The sequence below is a fragment of the Hemitrygon akajei genome, chromosome 4 (assembly GCF_048418815.1).
Source record: "Hemitrygon akajei chromosome 4, sHemAka1.3, whole genome shotgun sequence".
In the NCBI taxonomy this organism is placed as follows: Eukaryota; Metazoa; Chordata; class Chondrichthyes; order Myliobatiformes; family Dasyatidae; genus Hemitrygon; species Hemitrygon akajei.
In genome coordinates, this window is record NC_133127.1 from 190,740,971 (window position 1) to 190,765,899 (window position 24,929).

At 41.2% G+C, this 24,929-nt stretch overlaps 1 protein-coding gene across 2 annotated transcripts in view; it reads left to right on the plus strand.

The window, feature by feature from the left end:
• The first annotated feature begins 4,859 nt into the window (after positions 1-4,859).
• pak1 (p21 protein (Cdc42/Rac)-activated kinase 1) overlaps positions 4,860-24,929 on the plus strand; it is a 300,561-nt gene continuing 280,491 nt past the window's right edge. The window contains exon 1 of one of the 2 annotated variants that reach the window (XM_073044260.1): positions 4,860-5,069. The gene's annotated coding sequence lies outside the window, so the exon portion shown is untranslated. The remainder of the gene's footprint in view (positions 5,070-24,929) is intronic. The other variant, XM_073044259.1, reaches the window with a different exon arrangement.

The window sequence follows — 24,929 nt, forward strand, 5'->3', positions numbered from 1 at the left end:
AGGACTGTTTGGGGTTTTGAATGGAGGTGAGGGAGGAGGTGTATCAGTAGGTGGCCACCTGCAGGGATATATGTGAGGAGGGAGAAATGTATTCTCCCTGCCACCATAATTTATTGCCTAAGTACCAGATTGGGGTTAAAGGTTTCAGTGCCTATCTGTGGCCAGTCAGTTTGACACAGCTGCTATTGAGGCTGGACTGCATAGTTGTAACTGTGGGCGGAAGTATAAAATTATTGCAAGTTCAAGTTTATTGTTTGGCATCCATCCCCAGGGAAGTCCACCACCTGGAAACCTCTGCCAGGGGTGGTGGTAGAGGCAGGTACATTTGAATCATTTACAAAACTCTTAAACAGGCACAAGGATGAAAGCAAAATGGAGGGCCACGTAGGAAGGAAGGGTTAGATTGTTCTCAGAGTAGGTCGGCACATCACGGGCCAAAGTTCCTCTACTGTTCTATAATGTACCATATTCTTTGCCTGAAATCCAACAATATTATAGTGAAAGGTAAATAAATTTTTGCTGTAATGACTACCAACCACACGGTGTCTCCATACACAAAGTTTTGGCGTTCTTTTTCTCTCGACCAATATTTTGCTGTTACTCTTATTTGCTGTGATCTCAACAATACTCTCTCCCTTTAATGTTGTAAAAAGACGCAAGGTGGCTCAGCTGCATTAGGATAAGGGTTATTTTTAGAGTTATTTTTAATGTTATTTTTTGTATTTGCTGTGATCTCAACAATTCTCCCTTTAATTATGGTAAAAAGATGCAAACTATATCTAAACCACTGTATTCAAGTCAACATCAGCATGATGTTGGGGGAGCACGTTCTAACTGACTGCATTGCTGCCTGGTGTGGAGACTCCAACATACCGGATCAAAAGAACCTGCGGCGTGCTGTACACCCAGCCAGCTTCATCATGGGTACAACTCACCCACCATCAAGGACGTCTCCAAAATGCGGTGATTCAAGAAGGTAATTTTTCTCTTACTTTTTGTATTTGTACAGTTTGTTATCTTTTGCACATTGGCTGACCTTCTATTCTGTTGGTCTTTCATTAATTTTATTGTGTTTCTTGTATTTACTGTGAATTCCCGCAAGAAAATGAATCTCAGCGTTGTATAAGGTGACATATATGTACCTTAATAATAAATATACTTTGAACTTTGAAGGTGGAAAACATGAAAGATAAGTGTAAACTCATTATCAATGTACATATATGTCATCACATACAACCCTGAGATTTGCTTTCTTGTTGGCACACACAGTAAATCCAAGAAATACAACAGAACCAATGAAAGACCTCACCCAACAGGACAGACAACCAACCATTGTACCAAGGACAACAAATTGTGCAAATACAGAAGAAAAAAAAGTAAGCAATAAATATCGAGAGCTCAGAATGAAGAGTCCATTGAAGTGAGTCCCTAGGTTGTGGGAACAGTTCAGTGATGAGGCAAGTGAAATTGAGTGAAGTTATTCCTTCTGGTTCAAGAGGCTGATGGTTAAAAGTTAATAACTGTTCCTGAACCTGGTGCTCTGAGTCCCAAGGCTCATTTATCTTCTTCCTGAGAAGAGATCATGTTATAGGTGGTGAGGATCCTAGATGATGGAAGCTGCTTTCCTGCGACAGTGCTTCATTGTAGATGTGTTCAATGGAGGGAAGAGCTTAACCCATGTTAGACTGGGCTGTATCTACTACTTTTTGTAGGATTTTCCTTTCAAGGGCATGATGCAACCAGTCAATATACTCTCCACCACACATCTATCGAGATATGTCAGAGTTTTAGTTGCCATGCTGACCTCGGAGGAAGTGGAGGTGCTGCTGTGCTTTCTTCATAATCATTAAAGGCCATCATCCCTCTTCTCATTACATCTATCAGGGAGGAGATACAGGAGCCAGAAGACCCACCCTCAAAGTTCTAGGAACAGCTTCTTCCCCTTTGCCATTAGATTTCTGAATAGTCCATGGACCCATGAACACGATCTTATTATTTCCCTTTTGCACTATTAGTTAATTTATTTTTAACTTACAGTAATCTTTATCTCTTAAGCTGCCACAAGGTAACAAACGTCACGCCCTCTGTCAGTAATAATAAACCTGATTCTCACATAGATTTTTGTTGTTGTTGCCGCTTGTGTTGTTCTGCCGAGCATGGTAGGCATGCTATGTTGGTGGTCGAATCTGTGGTAACACTTGCAGGCTGCCCCCTGCACCTTCTTGGGTTATTGTGCTTGTTAACTCAAATGAAACATTTTTCAATGTACATGTGATAAATGAACAAGGGGATTCCAAAAAGGACTGAGAACACGAGCTGACGGGTGGAAAATGGATCATGAACAGTTCCACTTCCAAGCATTGAGGAAGATTGAAGCACTGAGGTGAATGCGGAGTGGGTCAGGAATTGCTCTCAACGGAGGCCACGGGGGTGACAACGATCGGTACTCAGGTTGGTGGCATTCGGACCCGGGGTGGCAGTCACTCTTCACAGAACGACTGAGTTTGTGTGACTGCTCTCCTTGAATGCTGATGGGAAGATGCTTCCGATATTCTGAGATTTATCCGATAATTGTACTGTACTTTATATTGGTCTTTATATTAAGTTTTTCGGTGTTTTCGTTCTCGTAACCAATTGGCAGGTGGGTGATAAGTTAGTTTTTTTGTGTGTGTGAAAGGGGTGTGGGGGTTTTGACGCTATTGTTGCTGTTCTTTTCTGCGAGTGAGGGGGTCAGGGATTTACTGTTATTGTCGCTGTTTTTTCCCGTGTGGAAGGGTATTGGGATTTGATGCTATTGTCGTTTTTTTCTGCAAGGGAGGGGGTGGGGGATTTTGGGGTTTACAAGTTTTGTTTTTTTTTCATCCTGAGGGAATAATTAATGTCTTTTCTTTCAACAACTTCTATGGTCTTTCTGTATTCCATGGCTGTCTAGAGAAGACAAACATCAGAGATGTATTGTACATCCATACATCAACAATAAAATGAACCTTTGAACTTTGTAACCTGAATCTGAATCATTATTGATTTTTAAATAACTATCTATTTAAGTCTTTGAACTGCCAAGGCACAGACCAAGTATGGGTAAGTGGGATAAATACTGATGGGTACTTGATGGCTCGCATAGGAATGGCGGCTGAGGGCATGTTGCTGTATTGCACAATTCCATAGTTTGATCATCTTTTTTAAAAGCAAAGGATATGTGGTTAATACAATCAAATAGGTCAATAGGATCTGCTCCTGAAAAAGTCATAATGCAGAAATTGCATGGATCTGGAAGATTTGAGGAAAGATTACTTAGGTATCAAGACTGAAAAATAGGGAGGAGACTCTCCTAAGTAATTGACATTAACTTCTAATTATTTGGAGGTGGAAAAATAGTTTTGCTTCAATCAAGAGGAAGGTTTTGTAAAGAAAAAATGTCATTACATTTTTAAAGATCTGAGTGATAGAATAGATTTATGCAGAACTGGCCAGGACATAATAATAGTCACATAATATAGAAATACATGTGTTATGGCTAAAGCAAGTCCACATAAACAACAATAAGTTCTCAATTGTTAAAGAATTCATGAGACATAAGATTTTAATAATAGACTCAAGAGGTTCTGCAGATGCTGGACATCCAGAGTAACACACATGCAATGATGGAGGAACTCAGCAGGTTAGGCAGCATCTATAGAATGGGATAACAGTCAATGTTTTGGGCCGAGACCCTTCTTTAGGACTGGAAAGGAAGGAGGAAGAAGAGAGAATAAGATGGTGGTGTTGGGGATAGGAGTACAAGTGAAGATGGTGATAGGTGGTCAGCTGGGTGGGGGAGGGGGAATGAAATGAGAAGATGTGCGGTGATAGGTGGAAATCCTAAAGGGCTGAAGAAGGAGGAATCGGATAAGAGAATGGACCATGGGAGAAAGGGAAAAGGAAGGGGGAGGTGACAGGCAGGTGAGAACGGAAGATGATACATACACAAAATGCTGGAGGAACTCAGCAGGTCGGGCAGCATCTATGGAATTGAATAAACAGTTAACATTTCAGACTGAGACCCTTCACAAGGACTGGAGAAAAAAAGAGGAGAAGTCAGATAAGTGGGAAGGAAGAAGTGCAAGGTGAAAGGTGAAGCTGGCAGGGGAAGGATTGAAGTAAAGAGCTGGGAAGTTGTTTGGAGAAATAGATATGGGGGATGGGGGAATCTGATAGGAAAGGACAAAATGCTACGGAAGAAAGGGAAGGAGGAGCAGCAGCAGAGGGAGGTGATGGGCAGGTAAAAAGATAAGGGGAGAGAGGTGGGAATGGGGAATGGTGAAGGATGGGGGGGGGCATTACTGAAAGTTTGAGAAATTGATCTTCACTCCATCCATGAGCTACCCCAATGTGATACAAGGTGTTGCTTCTCCAACCTGAATCTGACCTCATTGCGGCAGTAGACAAGAGCTTTAATAATGCTGGTGTAGGATAAATAATAGGTAGAACATTGATAAAATCTCCCCATTTTCTGATATGATGCAGTTAGACGTTATTTGTGATGCAGTATTTAATATCATATTCAAAAGTCAGCACTCCCTCAGTACTAAAGTGTAAGCTTTAAATATTTCACAGAAAGATAAAAAAGCATCCTTACAAATTTGAATTGTTAAATAATTGCTGAGAAAACTAAATAGTGGGTTCAAAACATATCATTACCTCTTTAAATTTTTGGAATGATGTAAAACAATGACATCATTGAAAATAGCTTCCGGCCTTGACGTCAACCCAAAGTCGAGGACAGAAGTCAGTCTCATTGACGCGAGTGCGGAGCCAATTGGAAGGCGCGGTGAAGAGGAAGCTGCGAATGGGAACAGAGCGCGCGCGGGGGGGGCGGGCCTTGCAGACACCGCCAGTAGGTTAGGCTGAGGCAGCGGCAGTCGGACGGAGACGAGGAGCGGACGGGCGAGAGGCTGCGTTTGTGGCGGGGACCGGTCAACGGGAAGCCTTTCAACGGAAGGTCTAGGAGCGGAAGCTGCGGTGAACTGACCGGGTTGGCGGCAGAGAGGCGACGAGCCATCGCTTTCCGAACTGGGTTTTGAAGGCAGGTTCGAAGCAGCCAACCAGGCAGCAGCTCGCGATCGGGTCCGCCCCGCGCCTACATGATGTCGGTCACCGTGACAACCGCGCGTGCGTACCACGTGCGGAATCCCCGCGTAAACCGGCGTTGCCAATACGGAGTCCGGGGTGACCCCCCGGGGCCCGACTTGACCCCCGGGGCGCGCTCCGTGTCAGTACAGAGCCCGGGCTGACCCTCGGACCGCGCACTGTGTCCGTATGAAGCCCCATGCACTGTCACCCTGCTCGGTGTAAACTTCGAATGTACGTTATGAACTGAACGCGCCTAGAGCGTTGTGTGACTTATTCTTGTGATAGGTAATGAAGCTTGTTCTATATATGCGTTCCTTATAAGTCTCACTCATCTGAACAGACTTCGCCTGCGCATATTAAATAGTGCACTTATATAATCTGTCAAAAGTAAATTTAATATCCAAGTACCTATATATCACCATGTACTACCCTGAGATTCATTTTCTTGCAGGCATTGACAGTAGATACAAAGAAACACTATGAAAACCTACACAAAAACAGAGACTGGCAGACAACCAATGTGCAAAAGATGACAGACTGTACAAACGATGACAAAAAGAAAAAATAAATAATAATAAATAAGTAAATAAATAATATTTGAGAACATGAGTTGTAGAGTCCTTGGAAGTGAGACCGATAGGTTGTGGAATCAGTTCAGTGTTGAGGTGAGTAAAGTTATTCATGCTGTTTCAGGAACTTGATGGGTGTAGGCTGTTTCTGAACCTGATGGTATGGGTTCCTGAGGCTCCTATGCCTCATTCCCTATGGCAGTAGTGAGAAGAGAGCATAGCCTGATGTTCATTAAAACGGATGCATGCTTTCCTGCTACTGGGCTCTGTGGATATGCTCAACAGTGGGGAGGGCTTTACCTACGATGGACTGTGCCATATCCACCACTTTTTGTAGGGTTCTCTGTTCCAGGGATGAATGTTGTATTATACAGCAATTATAACACTTAAGTAATGAATTAAAATAGCCTAAATTGCATCTTAGGAATGTTTCCAGACCAAAATTTGTGATGACATTCTCATGAAGATAATTGGCCTGATCAAATGAGCCTGATCAAAGTAGTAAGAGGATTAAAGACCAGAATTTTCGATCTCACAGCTAGTTGAAACATAAATTATTACACGGAGGTGACTGAGGGCCAAAATTAGAGTGGTGCAGAGCCAAAGGAGAGTACAGAAATAGGTGTGAGGCTCATGCGCAAAATGCTGGAGGAACTCTGCAAGTCAGGCAGTCTCTATGGAGGGGAATAAACAAGTCAACAGTTTGGGCCAAAGGTCTGAGTTCCACCAGCATTGTGTGTGTGTCTGTCGAACTTTTTTGTTTGATTAGAAAGTGGTGGATAACAGCCCAGTCGATGAAAGACCGCACCTACTTGGGCGTTCAACCAGTGTGCAAAGACAACAAACTGCAAATTTCAAAAAGAAAGGAATAATACTAATAAGTAAGTATTGAGAACATGAAATGAGTGCTTGAAAGTGAGTCTGTAGGTTGTGGGAACTTTTCAATAATGAGGTGGTGTTGAGTGAAATTAACCCCTTTAGGATAACATACATTTAAAGGAATGTTTACCTCTGTAAAGGAATTTAAAAATGTGATTACTTGGAAAGGTTTCACTCACTACAATGAAAGAGAGGGAGTGCATTTGGAGACTTTGAACACAAGGCTGTAAAACAAACTAGCATAAGAAAAAGTCTTTAATGGGAGGGAGTGTGATAATTAAACAATCTACAATGAACAAAGAGTCATATTTATACAGCAAAGAAACAGGCCCTTCAGCCCACAATATCCATGCTGTTCTTTAATCCATTCCTTGCATTCTCATCGGGAGCTTATCTTTCCCCGCCTTGAATATTTAAGTGTCTACCAGAACAAATTTTTAAAAAAATTGTATCCATTTAAATAATTACATTGATTTAAAGATAATGACATTATCAACAATAACTTCTTATTCCTAGCAGTGAACGTCACTAATAGCCTACCGCTGGTCCAACCACATAGATGCCATGGTCAAAAACACAGTACATTGATACACAGTAGAAAGCATCCTATCAGGATGTATAACAGCTTGATATGATAGCTACTCTGCACGGGACTGCAAGAAACTGCAGAGAGTTGTGGACACAGCTCAGCGATTCATGGAAACCAGCCATCCACTGTGAACTTGCTGCCTCAGTAAAACAGGCAATATAATCAAATACCCAACCCACCCCAGACATTCTCTCTCCTCCCCTCTCCCATTGGGGGAGAGATACAACAACATGAAAGCACATACCATCAGTCTAAAGGATAATATCACACTAACGTTATCAGACTATTAAATGATTTCTTTGTGCAATAAGATGGTCTCTGGACCTCACAGTCTACATTGTTACCTTGCACCTTATAGTTTAACTGTACTGTACTTTCCATGTATCTGTTACACTTTAGATTGTTAATTATTTTACCTTGTTCTACCTCAGTTCATTGTGTAATGATCTGATCTATATAAATGTCTACAAGGCAAGCTTTTCACTGTATCTTGGTACATGTGATAGTAACAAACTAATTCCAATTTGCTAGGTACCACTTTTCTGGCTTTTGGAATTGGGTTCTATCTGCAAACTTTAATGAAATACGTTTTATGATTTTGAGCTGTTCTCTAAATCCCCTCTCTCTCCTTGGCACAGTGAAGCAAATCTGCACAATTCTTTCAGCAAAACCTTTACATTCTTGTCTGTGTATGTGCTAAGTGTAGTCAAGAAGGAAACATTTGCATTCTTTTTGAGAGAATTTGTAATCTGACATTAATTGAGTTAGCATTCTATGCTCTTCAAGTGAGCTGCTACATATAAGAAAAGGCAATTTGAAATTTTGACATTGTTTGAACTTGGAATAGTTATGTTGTGCTAACAATATATTCTCTTTTTACTGTTTAATGCTTCAGAATTAATTCAAGTTTCAAGTTCTACTTAAGTACTGTTGGGATGGAAATGAAGGAGTTTTATAAAAAATGTGTTGAATGGCTTCACTGTCTCTCTGGCTGAATGTGTTCCTTTCAGTAATGGCATCTGAAACTTTGTTCTTTTTTTTATTTTGAGTAACCAACCCAGTGGTGTGCTTTAATAATTAGCAACAGAGTACTTGCTTTGTCAAGCACTCTGTTTATTGGTGAAGTTTGTCTTGCTACTTGTCTGAGCTGCTCTGTTTTCACTTTCTGATCAGGACCCAGCACTGCTGTTTTACTATTTTTTTGTAGTCATAAAAGAAACATACCAGGTAATTCATTTTTAAGGCTCTTGTCAGTGATTCTTGTGTGGTGCTTTCAGACCATCGTTGCTGTTTGGTCTGTGACGAGACCCATAATAACAGCTTTTTCCATTGATATCTCACCCTTGACCTAGTTACAAACCTCAACATGTTCTGCATTCTCCCAATAGAAGCAGGGAAAACTGCAGCACAGAAAGGGACTTTTCAACTCTATGTCCACATCAAACGTGTTGAAGCAAAGACTAATCCCACTCTCTGATTTCTTTGTAGTTCTTTATCATTACTCTGCTTCCATCTTCGCACCCAAGTTCTCCTCTGTAGGTGCATACCCACTGTTCAAAGTAAATTTGTTATCAAATTGTATAGTACTCTGAGAATCATTTTCTTGCAGGCATTCACAGTAGAACAAACAAATTGCCATAGAATCAATGAAAAGCTACACACTGCAAAAGAAAAAACAATAAATAAATAGTGAATAATATTGAGAACATGAGTTGTAGAGTACTTGAAAGTGAGACCATAGATTATGGATTATATTCAGTGTTATAGGTGCATACCCTGTTTGTACCCATGCCATTGTATTTTCTGCTGTTTGAACTTCTGATCAAGAAATTTCTTCCAACCTCTTCCCTTAGGCTAACAAAAGAGCACCTGTGCTCCATCTGCCAGAAGAAGTGGAATCTCCCAGTGGCCACCCATATTAATTCTACTTCCCATTCCCATTCCAATATGTCGATCCATGGCCTGCTCCACTGTCGTGATGAGGCCACACTTAGATTGGAGGAACAATACCTTGTATCCCATTTAGGTAGCCTTCAACCTGATGGCATGAACTTCGATTTCTCAATCTTCTGGTAATGACCCCCCTACCCCACCTTCATTTCCCATCCCCTTTTCCTTATCTCCTTGCCCACCCATCGCCTTCTGGTGCTCCTCTCCCCTTTCTTCCATGGCCTTCTGTCTCACCAATCAACTTCCCAGCACTTTCCTTCATCCCTCCCCCTTCAGGTTTCACTTATCACCATGGTGTTTCTCCCCTACCTCCGCCTTTTAAATCTACTCCTTAGCTTTTTCCTCCAGTCCTGCTGACTGGACTCTTCCCAGATGCTGCCTGGACTGCTGAGTTCCTCCAGCATTTTGTGCGTGTTGCTCTGATTTCCAGCATCTGCAGATTTTCTCATTTGTGATTGAATCGCTGAGCTCTCAAGTCATTCAAAATTGAGTCTCTTGTGGTTTGCACAAGTATCCTTAAGTGTAGTAAAAAGCTTACTTGCAACAGCATCATAGGCACATAACATTGGAGACACAATATTCACTAGAAAAAGATAAAGAATACAATTAGAACAAAAAGACTAAGTTCATTGTAGGGCAAATTGGTTATATTGTTGCTATCATAAACAGAAGACATTCTGCAGATGCTGGAAATCCAAAGCTTCTCAAGATGATGAAGGAACTCATTCATTTATGGAAGTGTATAAACAACTGACATTTTGGGCTGAGACCCTTCTTCAGAACTGAGAAGAAAGGGGAAAGTGGGCAGAATAGAAAGGTGGGGAGAAGGGAAGGAGGCTAGCTAGAGGGTAATAGGTGAAGCCTGATGGGTGGGAAAGGTCAAGGGTTGGAGAAGGAATCTGGTAGGAGAGGAGAGTGTTACCATGCTGAAGTAGTGCTGCCATTTGATTCAAGAACAGAATGAGTAAAGGGAAGTGGCTGTTCTTGAACTTGGTGCTGTGGGACTTCAGGCTTCTATATCTCCTATTCCATGGTGGCCCAGAAGATTTAATGGCATTGATGGTGGGGGAATCTTTATTTTTTCCTTCTTTAACCAAAGCATGTAACATTTCTTCATTATTTGTTTCATTATACAACTTTTTAGGTATTTTTACACCATTTCAAAGGAAAAGTCTGAGCGTCTTGCATGCTGATCTTTTGTGCTTTGCCAAAATCAGAATCAGGTTTATTATCATTGGCATACATTGTGAAATTTGTTGTTTTGCTGTACCAGTACAGTGTAATATATTTTTTAAAATTATAAGTTGCATTTGGAAATATAAAAAAATAAGCACTGCAAATAGTGAGATAGTCCATTAAAAAATTTGATGGAGGAGGGGAAGAAACTATTCCTAAAGCATTGAGTGTGTCTTCAGGATCCTGTGCCTCCTCTCTGATGATAGTAATGAGAAGAAGGCATATCCTCAATGGTGAGGGTCCTTAATGATGGATACTGACTTGAGGGATTGCCTATTGGATCGACTAGGCTTATACTCACTGGAATAGGATCGACTAGGCTTATACTCACTGGAATTTAGAAGATTGAGGGGGGATCTTATTGAAACGTATAAAATTCTAAAGGGATTGGACAGGCTAGATGCAGGAAGATTGTTTCCGATGTTGGGGAAGTCCAGAACGAGGGGTCACAGTTTAAGGATAATGGGGAAGCCTTTTAGGACCGAGATGAGGGAAAAACTTCTTCACACGGAGAGTGGTGAATCTGTGGAATTCTCTGCCACAGGAAACAGTTGAGGCCGGTTCATTGGCTATATTTAAGAGGAAGTTAGATATGGCCCTTGTGGCTAAAGGGATCAGGGGGTATGGAGATAAAACAGGTACAGGGTTCTGAGTTGGATGATCAGCCATGATCATACTGAATGGCGGTGCAGGCTCGAAGGGCAGAATGGCCTACTCCTGCACCTATTTTCTATGTTTCTATTGAAGATGTCCATGATGCTGGGGAGGCTAGTGCCCATGATGGAGCTGGCTGATTTAAAACCCCCTGCAGCTTTTTCCAATCCTGTGCATTGACACATCACCACCAAACAGTGATGCGACCAGTCAGAATACTGGCCATGGTACATCTGTAGAAATTTGGTGGAATCTTTGGTGACCTACCAAATATCCTCAAGTACCTAATGAAATATAGCCACTGACATGCCTTCTTTGTAATTGCATCAATATGTTGGGCCCAAGATAGATCCTCAGAGATGTCAACATCCAGGAACTTGAAGCTTGTTCAGGACTGGTGTGAGTTCTCCCAATTTCCCTTCCTGAAAACAACAAACAATTTCTTGGTCTTATTGACATAGATAGGGTGTAAGGTTGTTATTGCGACACCACTCAATGTCACTCACTGCCTGTGAAATCACTATTTCATTCATCTTGCTGCAGGAGTAAAGCCAGCAGTAATCTAGTGACGATGGCTTTTCCATTTGTTTAGTTCATACTCCACTCACCTGGAACCTTGTGGTTTCGAAATTCATTCTCTGATCTGAACAGATAATTGATACCAGTGTGAAGTAGTACTAAATTGGTAAAGTTGCTGTCTGCCATCTTAGAAGGGAAATAAATCAGTTTGGTTTGTACTGCTCCAGTGAATGTTATGTAATTTGGCATTTTATGAGGTGTAATGACTGTTGTAAATGTGGCAGCATGCTTCCTCAAACAACAATGGATAATAAAAAACTAATTCACTTCAGTGATGATATCTGATTGGCCAGGATACCTGAGAGTACTGAGTTGTTCTTCTTTGATCAGTGCTCTTAGAATTTTTACACTCTCCTGAATTGTGCAGACATGGCCTTGGTTCGATGATATATTCACCAGATCATGCAGCACACCCACTTTTATCAGTCCAGAGTGGATGGAACTTGTACTCCAATTGCAAACAAGAGAAAAATCTGCAGATGCTGGAAATCCAAGCAACACACACAAGATGCAGGAGGAACTCAGCAAGCCAGGCAGTATCTATGGAAAAGAGTGCAATCACGTTTCAGGAAGGGTCTCGGCTTGAAACGTCGATGTACTCTTTTCCATAGATGCTGCCCAGTCTGCTGAGTTCCTCCAGCATTTTGTGTGTGGAACTTGTACTCTGTCCTGAGTCACAGAGACAGTTCAACCAACAGGGCCTTAGCAGCCATCTTGAGATAAATGTTTAATTTGTCACTTTTTTTTGGTGGGCTTTGAGGAAAGCAGGCCTGAAATGCATTCTTCATGAATTGAATTGATAATAAGGATTGTGGGCCCAAACACAGGCAACTGGGACTTGCATGGATGGGCGTCTTTGTCAGCATGGACTAGTTGGGCTGATGGGCTTCCTTCTGTGCTCTATGGATATATAATATGCTCCCAAATAGTCCACATTATCACTGGCAGTTAGAAGAACATCTTAGCAAAGATGTCAGAATTTTGGATAAGATTTTGTTGAATCCCAACAGAGAGTCTTGACCCAAAACTTTTTTCCCCTCCATCGATGCTGCGTGACCCACGGAGTTCCTCCAATGGTTTGTGCATTGTGACAGGATCTTTCTGGTGTTATCAATAAAGTCTCAGTAAAATAGAATCAGATTTTTTACAGTTGGCCCTCCTTATCCGCGAGGGATTGGTTCCGGGACCCCTCGCAGATACCAAAAAACACAGATGCTCAAGTCCCTTATTCAACCTATCTCAATGTGGTGGACATTAGGACCTCCTGGAGGTAGAGCTCTGAATCCGCATTGTTTCTGTTCACGAAAATAATCACAATCACGATTGAAAATAAAGTGGAAATAATAAAGCGATCGGAAAGAGGTGAAACACCATCGGTCATTGTAAAAGCGTCAGGCTACAGTCGGTCAACGATTGGAACAATTTTAAAGGATAAAGTGAGAAAGGCCCTGCCCCGATGAAAGCTACAATTATTACTAAGCAATGCAGTAGTTTAATTATTGGGTTTTGGACTTTTGAGTTTTTGATCCTCCACATCAACCCGGCACAGATGGAAAGCGCACTCAGGAACAGTCTGTAAGCATACATTCATAAGTATTTTATATGCATAGAAAGTTAAAATATATATTAAGACAAACGTTTGACTAACTGACGCTAAATAATACCGGATGTACCTATTCCGACTTAGTTAGTAAGAGAACTTACGATTTTTTTCCGATCCCGATCCACAATAACCTACGCACATCCTCCTATATACTTTAAATCATCTCTAGATTACTTATAATACCTAACACAATGTAAATGCTATGTAAAATATTTCTTATATTGCATTATTTAGGGAATAATGACAAGAAAAAAAAGTCTGTACATGCTTGAACAAGAAGTGCTGGAAGAACACTTCCGGGTTTTCTCGATTCACGGTTGGTTGAATTCGCGGATGCGGAACTCGAGGATGAGGAGGGCTGACTGTATTGTACGTTTATCACACCACCAGGTTCAGGAACAGTTACTACCCCTCAACTATCATGCATTTGAACAAAAGAGATAACTACACTCATTGCCCCATCATTGAGATGTTCCCAAAACCAATGATCTCACTTTAAGGACTCTTTATCTCATTATCCCATTTTCTCATCATTTATTGCTGATTATTTATATTTGCATATGCACATTTTGTTGTCTTCTGCAGTTTGATTGATCTTTCATTGATTCTGTTATAGTTACTATTCTATAGATTTACTGAGTATGCTCACAGGAAAATGAATCTCAGGGTTGTATGTGGTGACCTATATGCACTTTGATAATAAAATTTACTTTGAACTTTAAACTCACATATTCAGCTGCACCCCTTATTAACAGTGGTCTTGCAAAATTGTTGTGTTCTGAACTGCAACTCCTTTGTTCTAGATAAGTTGTTAATGGTTTTTAAGTGGTGAGAACAATTTTCAACACTGTAAGATGGATGAAAATGTTCTTTATTCGAGTGTCTGATTTAGGCTACGTCCACACTAGACCGGATAATTTTGAAAATGCCGGTTTTGCATAAAAACAACAGGCGTCCACACTATGTGCTTTTAAAAATATCTCTGTCCACATTAAAACGGATATTTCGGCGAATCGCTTCCTACTGGGCATGCGCAGGATACATCTACCGAAAACAAGCGACATGTTTGGTGTCGAATCTCTCTGTGAAAGTGCGCATTTGTGCAGTTACAGACTAGAAAAACTTAAACGATGGACAGCTGTTGCTTCTCAAGCAGGAGGACTTAACAGGTTTAAAAAGAAACTAATACTGGAGCGTACAAAGGCAACTGACAGGGAGTTCACGGACAGTATTACTCGGCTGACGACGAACATTGAAACTCTGTTGCATTAATAAAGCCCCTTGTTAAATGTATAAAACATGTCTGCATCAGCGTTGTCTTGTATTTCCATACAATGTTACATTAGGCTGTTACACATCTATTGTCAGAGAAGTACTTGCATAAATAGGTAAACCACTTTCATATGACAGAAAACAGGGCAAAGTGAGTATACTTATTTATTCAGTAAATATTGTGTACAGTTCTGGTCACCGAATTATAGGAAAGATGTCAACAAAATAGAGAGAGTACAGAGGAGATTTACTAGAATGTTACCTGGGTTTCAGCACCTAAGTTACAGAGAAAGGTTGAACAAGTTAGGTCTTTATTCTTTGGAGCGTAGAAGGTTGAGGGGGGACTTGATAGAGGTATTTAAAATTATGAGGGGGATAGATAGAGTTGACATTGATAGGCTTTTTCTATTGAGAGGGGAGATTCAAACAAGAGGACATGAGTTGAGAGTTAGGGGACAAAAGTTTATGGGTAACACGAGGGGGAATTTCTTTACTCAGAGAGTGGTAGCTGTGTGGAACGAGCTTCCAGTAGAAGTGGTAAAGGCAGGTTCGATATTGTCATTTAAAGTAAAATTGGATAGGTATATGGACAGGAAAGGAATGGAGGGTTATGGGCTGAGTGCAGGTCGGTGGGACTAGGTGAGAGTAAGTGTTTGGCACGGACTAGGAGGGCCGAGATGGCCTGTTTCCGTGCTGTAATTGTTATGTGGTTATAGGTTATGGATCAAAGTATTTGGTGAGTACATTTCTAACTTTTCTGGCTTCAGTCTCATTGCCGTCTTCTGAAATTGTTGGGTTGCATTCAAGAAAACAATGAAATGGTGCGCTGCCGTCACAATCTGTTCTGGCATGTCATGACAGTGCTTTTAGATTTCTCCAGTTACCCCGTCCACACTGCTCTGGCCAATCTGGTGTTTTCAAAATTACACACCCTGGAGAGCATTTCTGAAATTCTCCGTTTTCGGGGGACGAAAACGCCGTTTTAGTGTGGACAAAGGTTAAAAACGAAGAAAAAAGCTTTGGTTATGGATTTATCCGGTGTAGTGTGGACGTAGCCTTAGGCACTGTTAACAAGACCATTTTGCTATGTGTCCTTTACTTGAGAGAATGAACATGAGCTGTCACCTTAATTGTTTGTGTGACAAAGGCCATTCTTCAGTAGGTTGAGTCTTCAAGATTTTAAACTTGATGCTGAAAGATTTTTATCTTAACTTGGAGAGGAGCTTGCAGGTAGTGGAAATGTGTGTGTCTAGAAAGAGCTTTAACGTATTGATGTGGTCTGTTTTGTGATGAAGTCCACTGTGGCCAGGGTTTGCTCATGGTGGAGCAAGACATGAGCAGGTGGTTCAAAGTTCAAAGTAAATTTATCATCAAGGTACAGATATATCACCGATACTACCCCAAGATTTATTTTCTTGTGGGCATTCACAGTAAATAGAAAAACAACAGAATCAATGAAAAACCTCACATGACAGAAACGGACACACAACCAACGTGCAAAGGACACCAAACTGTGCAAATACAAAGAGAAAAGGGAAAAATATAAGCAATAGACATCAAGAACAGGAGTGACTCCTTTTGTTCTGGATGGTGTTGGGTTTCTTGTGTTAATTGTGCTGCATTTATCAGACAGTAAGAATTTTCCATTACACTCTGACTTGAGATGGGAGTGAGGAATGAGTCATTCACTGGTGAATACCAAACCGTTGTTTTTCCACAGTCTTTGTGCCTGGTCCAAATATACAATATTTTTGATCAATTGTAACTTTCAGAATATTGATGGTAATGTCTGTGAGTTGTTCAATCTTCCATTTTGGCTAACATTGAGGTTAAAGTGCAGTTTTCTATTTATCTATTATATCTTTTATGAAAAAGGCAGAGAACATTTAAAAGGATGTTGCCAGCCAACCTAGTCATCACATGGGAGCCCAAGCATAGGAAAATGAACCCTGGGCACCCTCCTAGAAGATAGTGGCGTGGTTAATGTCGAAGAACTGAACACACTGATGAGGGAGAGGGAGGAGTGGAGAGAACGTCATCATGCCCACGCCAGTCTCCTAGGCCTGAGTTGCCTTAGTAGTGGTGGTGGCGGCGGTGGTACAACTTGAGGGCCTGAGTTATAAGAAAAGGTTGAATTGGTTAAAACTTTATTCCCTGGAGCATACAACAAACAGGGGAGATTTAATGGTGGTATTCCAAATTGTGAGGGGTGTAGATAGTGTCAATGCAAGCAGACTTTTTTCCACTGAGGTTGGGTGAGACTAGAACTAGAGGTCATAGGTTTAGGGTGAAAGGTGAAATATTTAAGGGAAACCTTAGGGGGAATACAGATTGAGAGGGGTGTGAATATGGAGCGAGCTGCCAGCAGAAGTGGTGGAAGCAGGTTCGATTGTATCATTTGAGAAGTTTGGAGAAGTACCGTATATGGATGGGAGGAGGTATGGAGGGCTATGGACCAGGTGCAGGTCGATGGGACTAGACAGAAGAGATTGGCATGAACTAGATGTGCTGAAGGACCTGTTTCTGTGCTCTATGCCTATAAAAATTAGATGTATTTGTCATTTGTGTTTAGTCCAATCAGTGAGGATTGTGCTGAGGGTTGCCCACAAGAATTGCCACACTTCTGGTGCCAACCATAGCATGCCCACAACTCACTAACTGTAACCGTACATCTTTGGAATGTGGGAGGAAATTGGAGTCTCTCGTGGTCAATGTTAGTTTATTTCCACTGGAGTGAAGAGTGAAAGATACCTGTGTGTGATTTCTTTTCAAAGTGGGACGGCTGTTGCACACCACTCAATATGCGGTCTTGGCTAGATGACCCCACATTGGTAAACCACAAGAAGAAGTACTGTAGTATAGAGTACAAGGCAAAATATTTAAACAGGCTTAGAACCAGTAAAGCAGCAGTTATTAGTTATGAAAGTTTCCACGGGGGGTGGGGGGAATGAAATATAGGACAGGATTATGTGATCAACAGCACATTAAACTAAACCTCAAGCCTTTTTGCTACATTTTTTGTGTTGATGTTGTGTTAGTTCTATAACATTAAATGCCAAAAAACTGTAATTAGCCTTTATTATATCTCCAGAATAAAATGTTATTATAAAGGACGATGTAGTGGTGTAGTAGTAGCCAGACACTGAAAAGTTATGGGGCCTGTTTCTGTGCTACATGACTGTTCAGCCCACAATCTCCACACTGACCTATATCTGTCTATACTTACCACTTCTCAAAATTGTGCACTGTCAGTCTTCAGTACACGAGCATAAATAAGACTAAAGCAATTGTTACTCTGGATCCAAAGCTACATAAAAAACTGAAACGCATAAAGACCACAATTTTTTTTAAAAACACATCATAAATATAAATACAGAAACAATGCTATAAAGCACAATGTACAAGTAACTTGTATACATGGACTGATTGTACATACATAAAGAACAGTACAGTACAAGCCTTTCAGCCCATGATGTGCTGACCTTTTAACCTACTCCAAGATCAATCCAACCCTTCCTTCCCATAAAACCTTCTATCTTTCTATAATCCATGTGCCTATTTTAGAATTTCTTAAGTCTCTGGAATGTATGTGGCTCTACCGCCATCCCAGGACCGTGTTCCATGCACCCACGACCCATTATTTGTACTCTATCAACTGGCCTCCGCTCCAAAGAGAAAAGCTTTGGCTCACCAAACCCACGCTTCTGTAGCCCACAATGCCTTGGTGTCTGGCCACTGGATAACTGATAGTCCTTGAATGAATATGTTATGGGCAACCTCATTTTGGTTTTTATTATTTCTATTTGATGTATTCTGTTTAACGTGTTTGCAACTTGTGCTTTCAGCGTACACCTTTAAGAGTTGCTGCTCTCAGTGGGTGATTGTTTCACAGTTAGGTCTGTGTGATTGTGGCCCTTCACTGGTTGGGGTCAACCATGGTGTTGCATCTTAGCTGTCTACAGGATACACAAGTCAGGGCAGTACAATATGGAGAGCACACTGCTGGCCGCACAGCAGGCTCCCTCCTCTACGCAGATGATGAATGCAAAGAATTGGCAGAGACGGATACAGTTTGCCACCCGCGTTACAACAGTGGCATGCAGAGGAGCATCTCTGAGTGCATAGCATGTTGAACCTTGAAGTGGATCACTACAGCAACTGAAGATCGCGAACATACACTCAGTGGCCACTTTATTAGGTACAGGAAGTACCTGATAAATTAGCTACTGAGTGTATATCTGTTGTAATGTGAGTATTATTAAAAGTAAGTTAATACTAACCGGGGAGCTGTTGGTAGCAAGAGGCGGGATCCGGGGTTGGCGGGGTCTTTACTTCCGCTCTTTTACTCCCAGTATGCATTGTATATAGTTCCTCCACCCATGTCGCATGAGGTACCTGGAAGCCTCTGTATTGTAAATATCATTTGCCGTCCCAGATAAAGATGCTCTTTTGGCCATCAAGTTGTCGAGTGGTCTTTTTGTAAAGTAGAAGTTACCATAATATCTATCACCTTAAATATGGCCTTTAACCTGATGTCCACAGCTCCCTGTGGTTGTGAATTCTAGAGTTTTGGGACACTGCAATCTGAGACAATGATCTTTTGTCTCCACATGATAGTCATTGGTTGGGCATTGAGTAGAACAATCAGAAGGTCAGATTGTGGCTGTATAAAACTTAATTTAGACCACACCTGGAGTGCTGTGTGCAGTTTTATTCACCCCACTACAGAAAAGATGTGCAAGCTTTGTAAACTGAAGAGCTAGTAGCTATACGGAGAGGCTGGGCTTCAGCCTTCTATCATTATAGCTCATTGAAAAAAATTATTTATTTACAGATGCAGCACAGTAACAGGCCCTTCAGATGCAACAAGTACACCCTGCTTAATTACACCTTGTGACCAATTAACCTCTAAACCCGTACATCTTTGGAATGTGGGAGGAAACCAGTACACCTGGAGGAAATGCATATAATCAAGGAGAAAACGTGCAAGCTCCTTGAGGACAGTAGTGAGAATTGAACCTGTGTTGCTCGCTCTATAGTAGTGTTACACTTCATTTTAGGCACATCTCACAGCCTCACTATGAACAAAAACAGAAATGAGACAAGAGTATGTCTTGGATCTGCCTCTATTAACCCACTTTTACTTGCCCTATCAAAGTCTTTCTCCTTATTTACTCATTCCTTCCCATTCCTTCTCTGCTACTGAAACCAACCTCTTTTTCTCTCTTTCCTCGTTCTGTTGAAGGGCCCCATATCTGAAATGTGAAGGGCTTCTCTTTCCACAGATGCTGCCTGGTCTTTTGTGAGTATGTCCAGCACTTTCTATATTTGTTGTTAATCTCCATTTTAATTTTGTCATATTGGTATTGATTTCATTTTTCAATGTACAATAAGTTGAACTATCTCCCAAATGGTTATCACGTGTCATAAACACAGATTTGGCAGATGCTGGAAATTCAGCACAACAGACAAAATGCTGGAGAAACTCAGCAGGTCAGGTAGCATTTTGTTTATTGTATGTCATCTCCCTTTCTGTATAACCTGCTCCAGATGTGCAGACTTCCCAGATCATGGTATTCTTCCAGTTCCTTTTCTTGCCTGCCCCTGATTTTTAATGTTCCACTGTTTGGGTCTTCAGTTGCTCTGGAATTCCCTTTCTAAGCCTCTGCCACTTGCTTCTACTTTTAAAATAGATCTAGAAGCCTTTATCAAATGTAATTATACTCAGTGGCCACTTTATTAGGTACCTCCTGTGCTTTGAGAGCTCTCCTGCACAGCTTGAACCAGTATGGACATTCTCCTCTGATCTCTGATATTAACAAGATGCTGTTGCTCTCTGAACTGCTGCTCGCTGACTGCTTTGTTTTCCACACCACGCTCTGTAAGTTTTAGAGACTGTTGAGTGTGAAAATCCCAGGAGATCAGCAGTTTCTGAGATACTCAAACCACGTCATCTGGCACCAACAGTTATTCCTTGGTGAAGGCCACTTAGATCATGTTTCTCCCCCATTCTGATGTTTGATCTGAACAACTAAACCTCTTGCAACACACACATAATACTGAAAGAACTCAGCATGTCAGGCAGCATCTATGGGGGAAAAGATAAACAGTTGACATTTCAGGCCGAGACCCTCGGCCCAAAATGTCAACTGTTTATTCTTTTTTATAGATGTTGCTGCATTCCTCCAGCATTTTGTGTGTGTGGCTTTGGATTTCCAACATCTTCAAACTTTCTGGAGTTTGTAACTGAACCTCTTGATCATGCTGCCCATGACTGGCTGATTAGATATTTGTGTTAATGAGCATATGCACCTAATACACTGGTCGCTGAGTATCTATCTATTTTGGTAGCTGCCTTGGAGCATTTTTGCTGTATTTCAGTTAGGTTATGTAAATTAAATTCTTTGTATATTTCTAATTTAGAAATCTTACACAAGAGATTCCACTTTCTTCTTGTGCTGCTCCTTTTCTTAGGCAGTCATTTTACCATTGATTTTTAGTGAGATGCTCCTCTGCGGTTAATGAAAAACCCGTGTGCGCAAATTACTGCTTTGCCCTTGCTCCTGGGAGTTTTTTGAATCCATGGGTAGACCTACACCACACCCCAGCAGCCCAAGCCCTGCTTCTGCAGCATTGTTTGGTCTTCTCAAGTTCTTTTAATGGATACTCAGTTACTACAAAGTCCAGTTTGCAGATTTAATTCCTGTCAAATGCCTGAGGGTTGGCGATGATCATCCCGGCTATCTCTAAGCACCGCCGGCTTTTGTTGTCTGCTTTTCATTCTGTTCCAGTTGCTTGGTCGTGTCCCGTTGTTCTGATGTGCGAGAATTAATAATTCATGAAGTTTTAATGAGGACAGCGTCCGCCCTCTTGGCTGTGTGTCTGGGAGAATTAAGGTATTTTTAAAGGGATGTTATCTTCCTGTCAAAAGAGGAAGAAACAAAGCCGTTTGACCACCTTATTTATGCTGAAGATTTGTGGCAGTTTAAAAATAAATGCAGCAGAGACCAAGGCTGCAATCACATGAATTTTAACTGGCTGCTGTTTTCAATAAGACCATCTTTCATAGCCAGTTGTAGAGTATCAGCTTCCGTTTCAGCTCAGATTTATGATGTGAGCAAGGATGAAACCCAAGTATACCTAAATGTGAAGGTGTTTTGAACAGATATGGTTCCCCACAATTAACTAATCTTAATCAGTTCAGGGGCATGCAGAAGACAAAACAACTGACAAATCCCAAACCAGTAAGTGTGTCAAAAGCTGATTGATAAACTGGATAATTTTGCACCCTAGTTGTCCAAGTGGCACTGAAAAGCGACGGTTTGGAATTGTTCCTTGCTTTCATTGGGAGGGAATATATAAAAAACGAGCTTTATTTGTCACATGTACATCGAAACATTCAGTGAAATGTGTCGCTTGTGTCAACAACCAACACATGTCTAAATGTGCAGATGTTTTGGACAGAAATAGTTCTGCAAATTAACTGATCTTATTCGGTTCTAGGGGCATGATTTTAATTTAGTGACCTGGCGACGGGCAGAAGATGAAATAAACCTCAATCCGTTATCATAATTTGGTGGAAAAATTTGATGACTGTCCGAATGAAAGTAAGTTGTGTACGTGTGTAGAATTGTCCTTTGCCTTCAAGGGAAAGAATATCAGAATCGGGTTTGTTGAAATTTGTTAACTTAGCAGCAGCAGCTCAATGCAATACATAATATAGAGGAAGAAGGGAAAAAAATAATAACAAATAAATAAATAAATACACCACTTGCAGTATACGTATATTGAATAGTTTAAAAATGGTGCAAAAAAACAAATAATATGTTTTTTTTTAAAAAGTGAGGTAGTGTTCACAGGTTCAATGTCCATTTAGGAATCAGATGGCAGAGAGGAAGAAGCTGTTCCTGAATCACTGAGTGTGTGCCTTCAGGCTTCTGTACCTCCTTCCTGATGGTAACAGTGAGAAAAGGGCATGCCCTGGGTGCTGGAGGTCTTTAATAATGGTCGCTGCCTTTCTGAGACACCGCTCCCTAAAGATGTCCTGGGTACTTTGCAGGGTAGTACCCAAGAGATGGAGCCGACTAAATTTACAACTTTCTGCAGCTTCTTTCGATCCTGTGCAGTAGCCCCCCCCCACCCCCATACCAGACAGTGATGCAGCCTGTCAGAATGCTCTCCACAGTACATCTATAGAAGTTTTTGGTGTATTTGTTGACATAGCAAATATCTTCAAACTCCTAATGAAGTATAGTTGCTGTCTTCACTTCTTTATAACTGCGTGGATATGTTGGGACCAGGTTAAGTCCTTAGAGATCTTGACACGCAGGAACTTGAAATTGCTCACTCTCACCACTTCTGATCCTTCTATGAGGATTGGTGTGTGTTCCTTTGTCTTACCCTTTCTGAAGTCCACAATCAGATTTTTCATCTTTCTGATGTTGAGTGCAAGGTTGTTGCTGCGACACCACTCCACAAGTTGGCATATCTTGTCCCTGTATACCCTCTCATCTCCATCTGAGATTCTACTAACAGTGGTTGTATCATCGACAAATTTATAGATGGTATTTGAGATATGTCTAGCCACACAGTCATGGGTATAAAGAGAATAGAGCAGTGTGCTAAGCACACACCCCTGAGGTGCACCAATGTTGATTGTCAGTGAGAAGGAGATATCACCAGGCTGCACAGATTGTGGTCTTCCGGTTAGGAAGTCGAGGATCCAATTGCAGATGGAGGTAAGAGACCCAAGTTCTGTAACTTTTCTATCAGGATTGTGGGAATGATAGTGTAAAATGCTGAGCCTTAGTTGATGAACAGCATCCTGACATAGGTGTTTGTGTTGTGCAGGTGGTCTAAAGCCGTGTGAAGAGCCTTTGAGATTGCATGAGCTGTTGACCTATTGTAGCGATTTGCAAATTGCAACATTAGCTTTGTCACATGTCCAGTGAAACTTGTCATTTGTGTCAACAACCAACACAGTCTGTGAATGTCTTGGGACGGCCCACAAGTATCATCATACTTCCAGTGCCAACAAAGCATGCCATCAACTTCTAACCTGGAATGGGAAAGGAGACCGGAGAACTTGGAAGACACTCAGACACGGGGAGAACATACAAATTTCTTACACTCAGCAGTGGAATGGAACCCAAGTCGCTGGCGCTGTAAAGCGTTATGCTAGCTATTGAGGTCCTCCGTTGGTCAGAATTGACTATGGATGTTGCTTAGCTGTCTGTGTAGTCGATATGAGAGCCAGGGCAGTACGATACAGAGAGGAAGCTATCGCTCATACAGCAGGCTCCCCATCTCCATGCAGCTGATGAATTCAAAGGAAGGGCAAAGATGGATACAGTGTAGCTCCAGCGGTGTTGCAAGATTAACTAGTTAGCATTGAACTCAATGTAGGATTGCCTTAGGGTCTCCAGCTTCCATACTGCAAGTGTATCAAAGCTAATGGAAAAATTTGACGATTTTTCACACTAATTATCCAAATGAAGTGTATATATGTATGTAGAATTGTCCCTTGCCTTCAGGAAGAGCAAATATGATAGAGGAAGGGTAAAAGTCTACTGTCTAGTGCAGTACAGTCCTAAGTAATACTGGTTTATTATTGTTACATATACCAAGGTGCAGTGAAAAAGTTTTTTTTTAAATTCTATCCAGGCACATTATGCCATAATAGAACAGAGGGATCTGGGCATACAGATCCATAATTCCTTGAAACTGGCATCACTGGGTCATAGCGAAATCTTTTGGCACATTGACCTTCATAAATGAAAGTATTGGGCTTTGGAGCTGGGATGTTTATTGAGGCCTAATTTGGAGTAATGTGTACAGTTCTGGTGACCTTTGTACAGGAAAGGTATCAATAAAATTGAAAGAATGCAAGAAAATTTACAAGAATGTTTTTGGGACTTAAGGATCTGAGTTATAAGGAAAGGTTGACTATTTTATTACTTTATTCCCTGGAGTGTAGGAGAATGAGGGGAGACTTGATAGAGCTGTACAAAATTATGAGGGGTATTTAGAGGGTAAATGTAAGCAGGGTTTTTTCCCTCTGAGGTTGGGTCATTGGTTCAGGGTGAAAGGTGAAATGTTTAAGGGGAACATGGCGGGAACAACTTCACTCAGGGTGGTGAGAGTGTGGAACGAGCTTTGAGTGGAAGTGGTGGATGCAGATTTGATTTCAACACTTGAAAAATTTGGATAAGTACATGGATGAGAGGGGTATGGAAAGCTATTATCTGGGTGTAGGTTGATGGTACTAGGCAGATTAATAGTTCAGCATGGATTAGGTGGGTTGAACTGATTCTGCATTTGTAGTGTTCTAGGATTCCATGACTTTAATTGCATTGAGGTTGTAAAAAGAAAATAATGCAGCATATAGTTTTGCAGTTATAAAGAAAGTGCAGGACTGGTGGAGAAATAAAGTACAAATCTTTGAGGTAGACTGGGAGATCAAGAGTTTAGCATTAGGTCTGTTCGG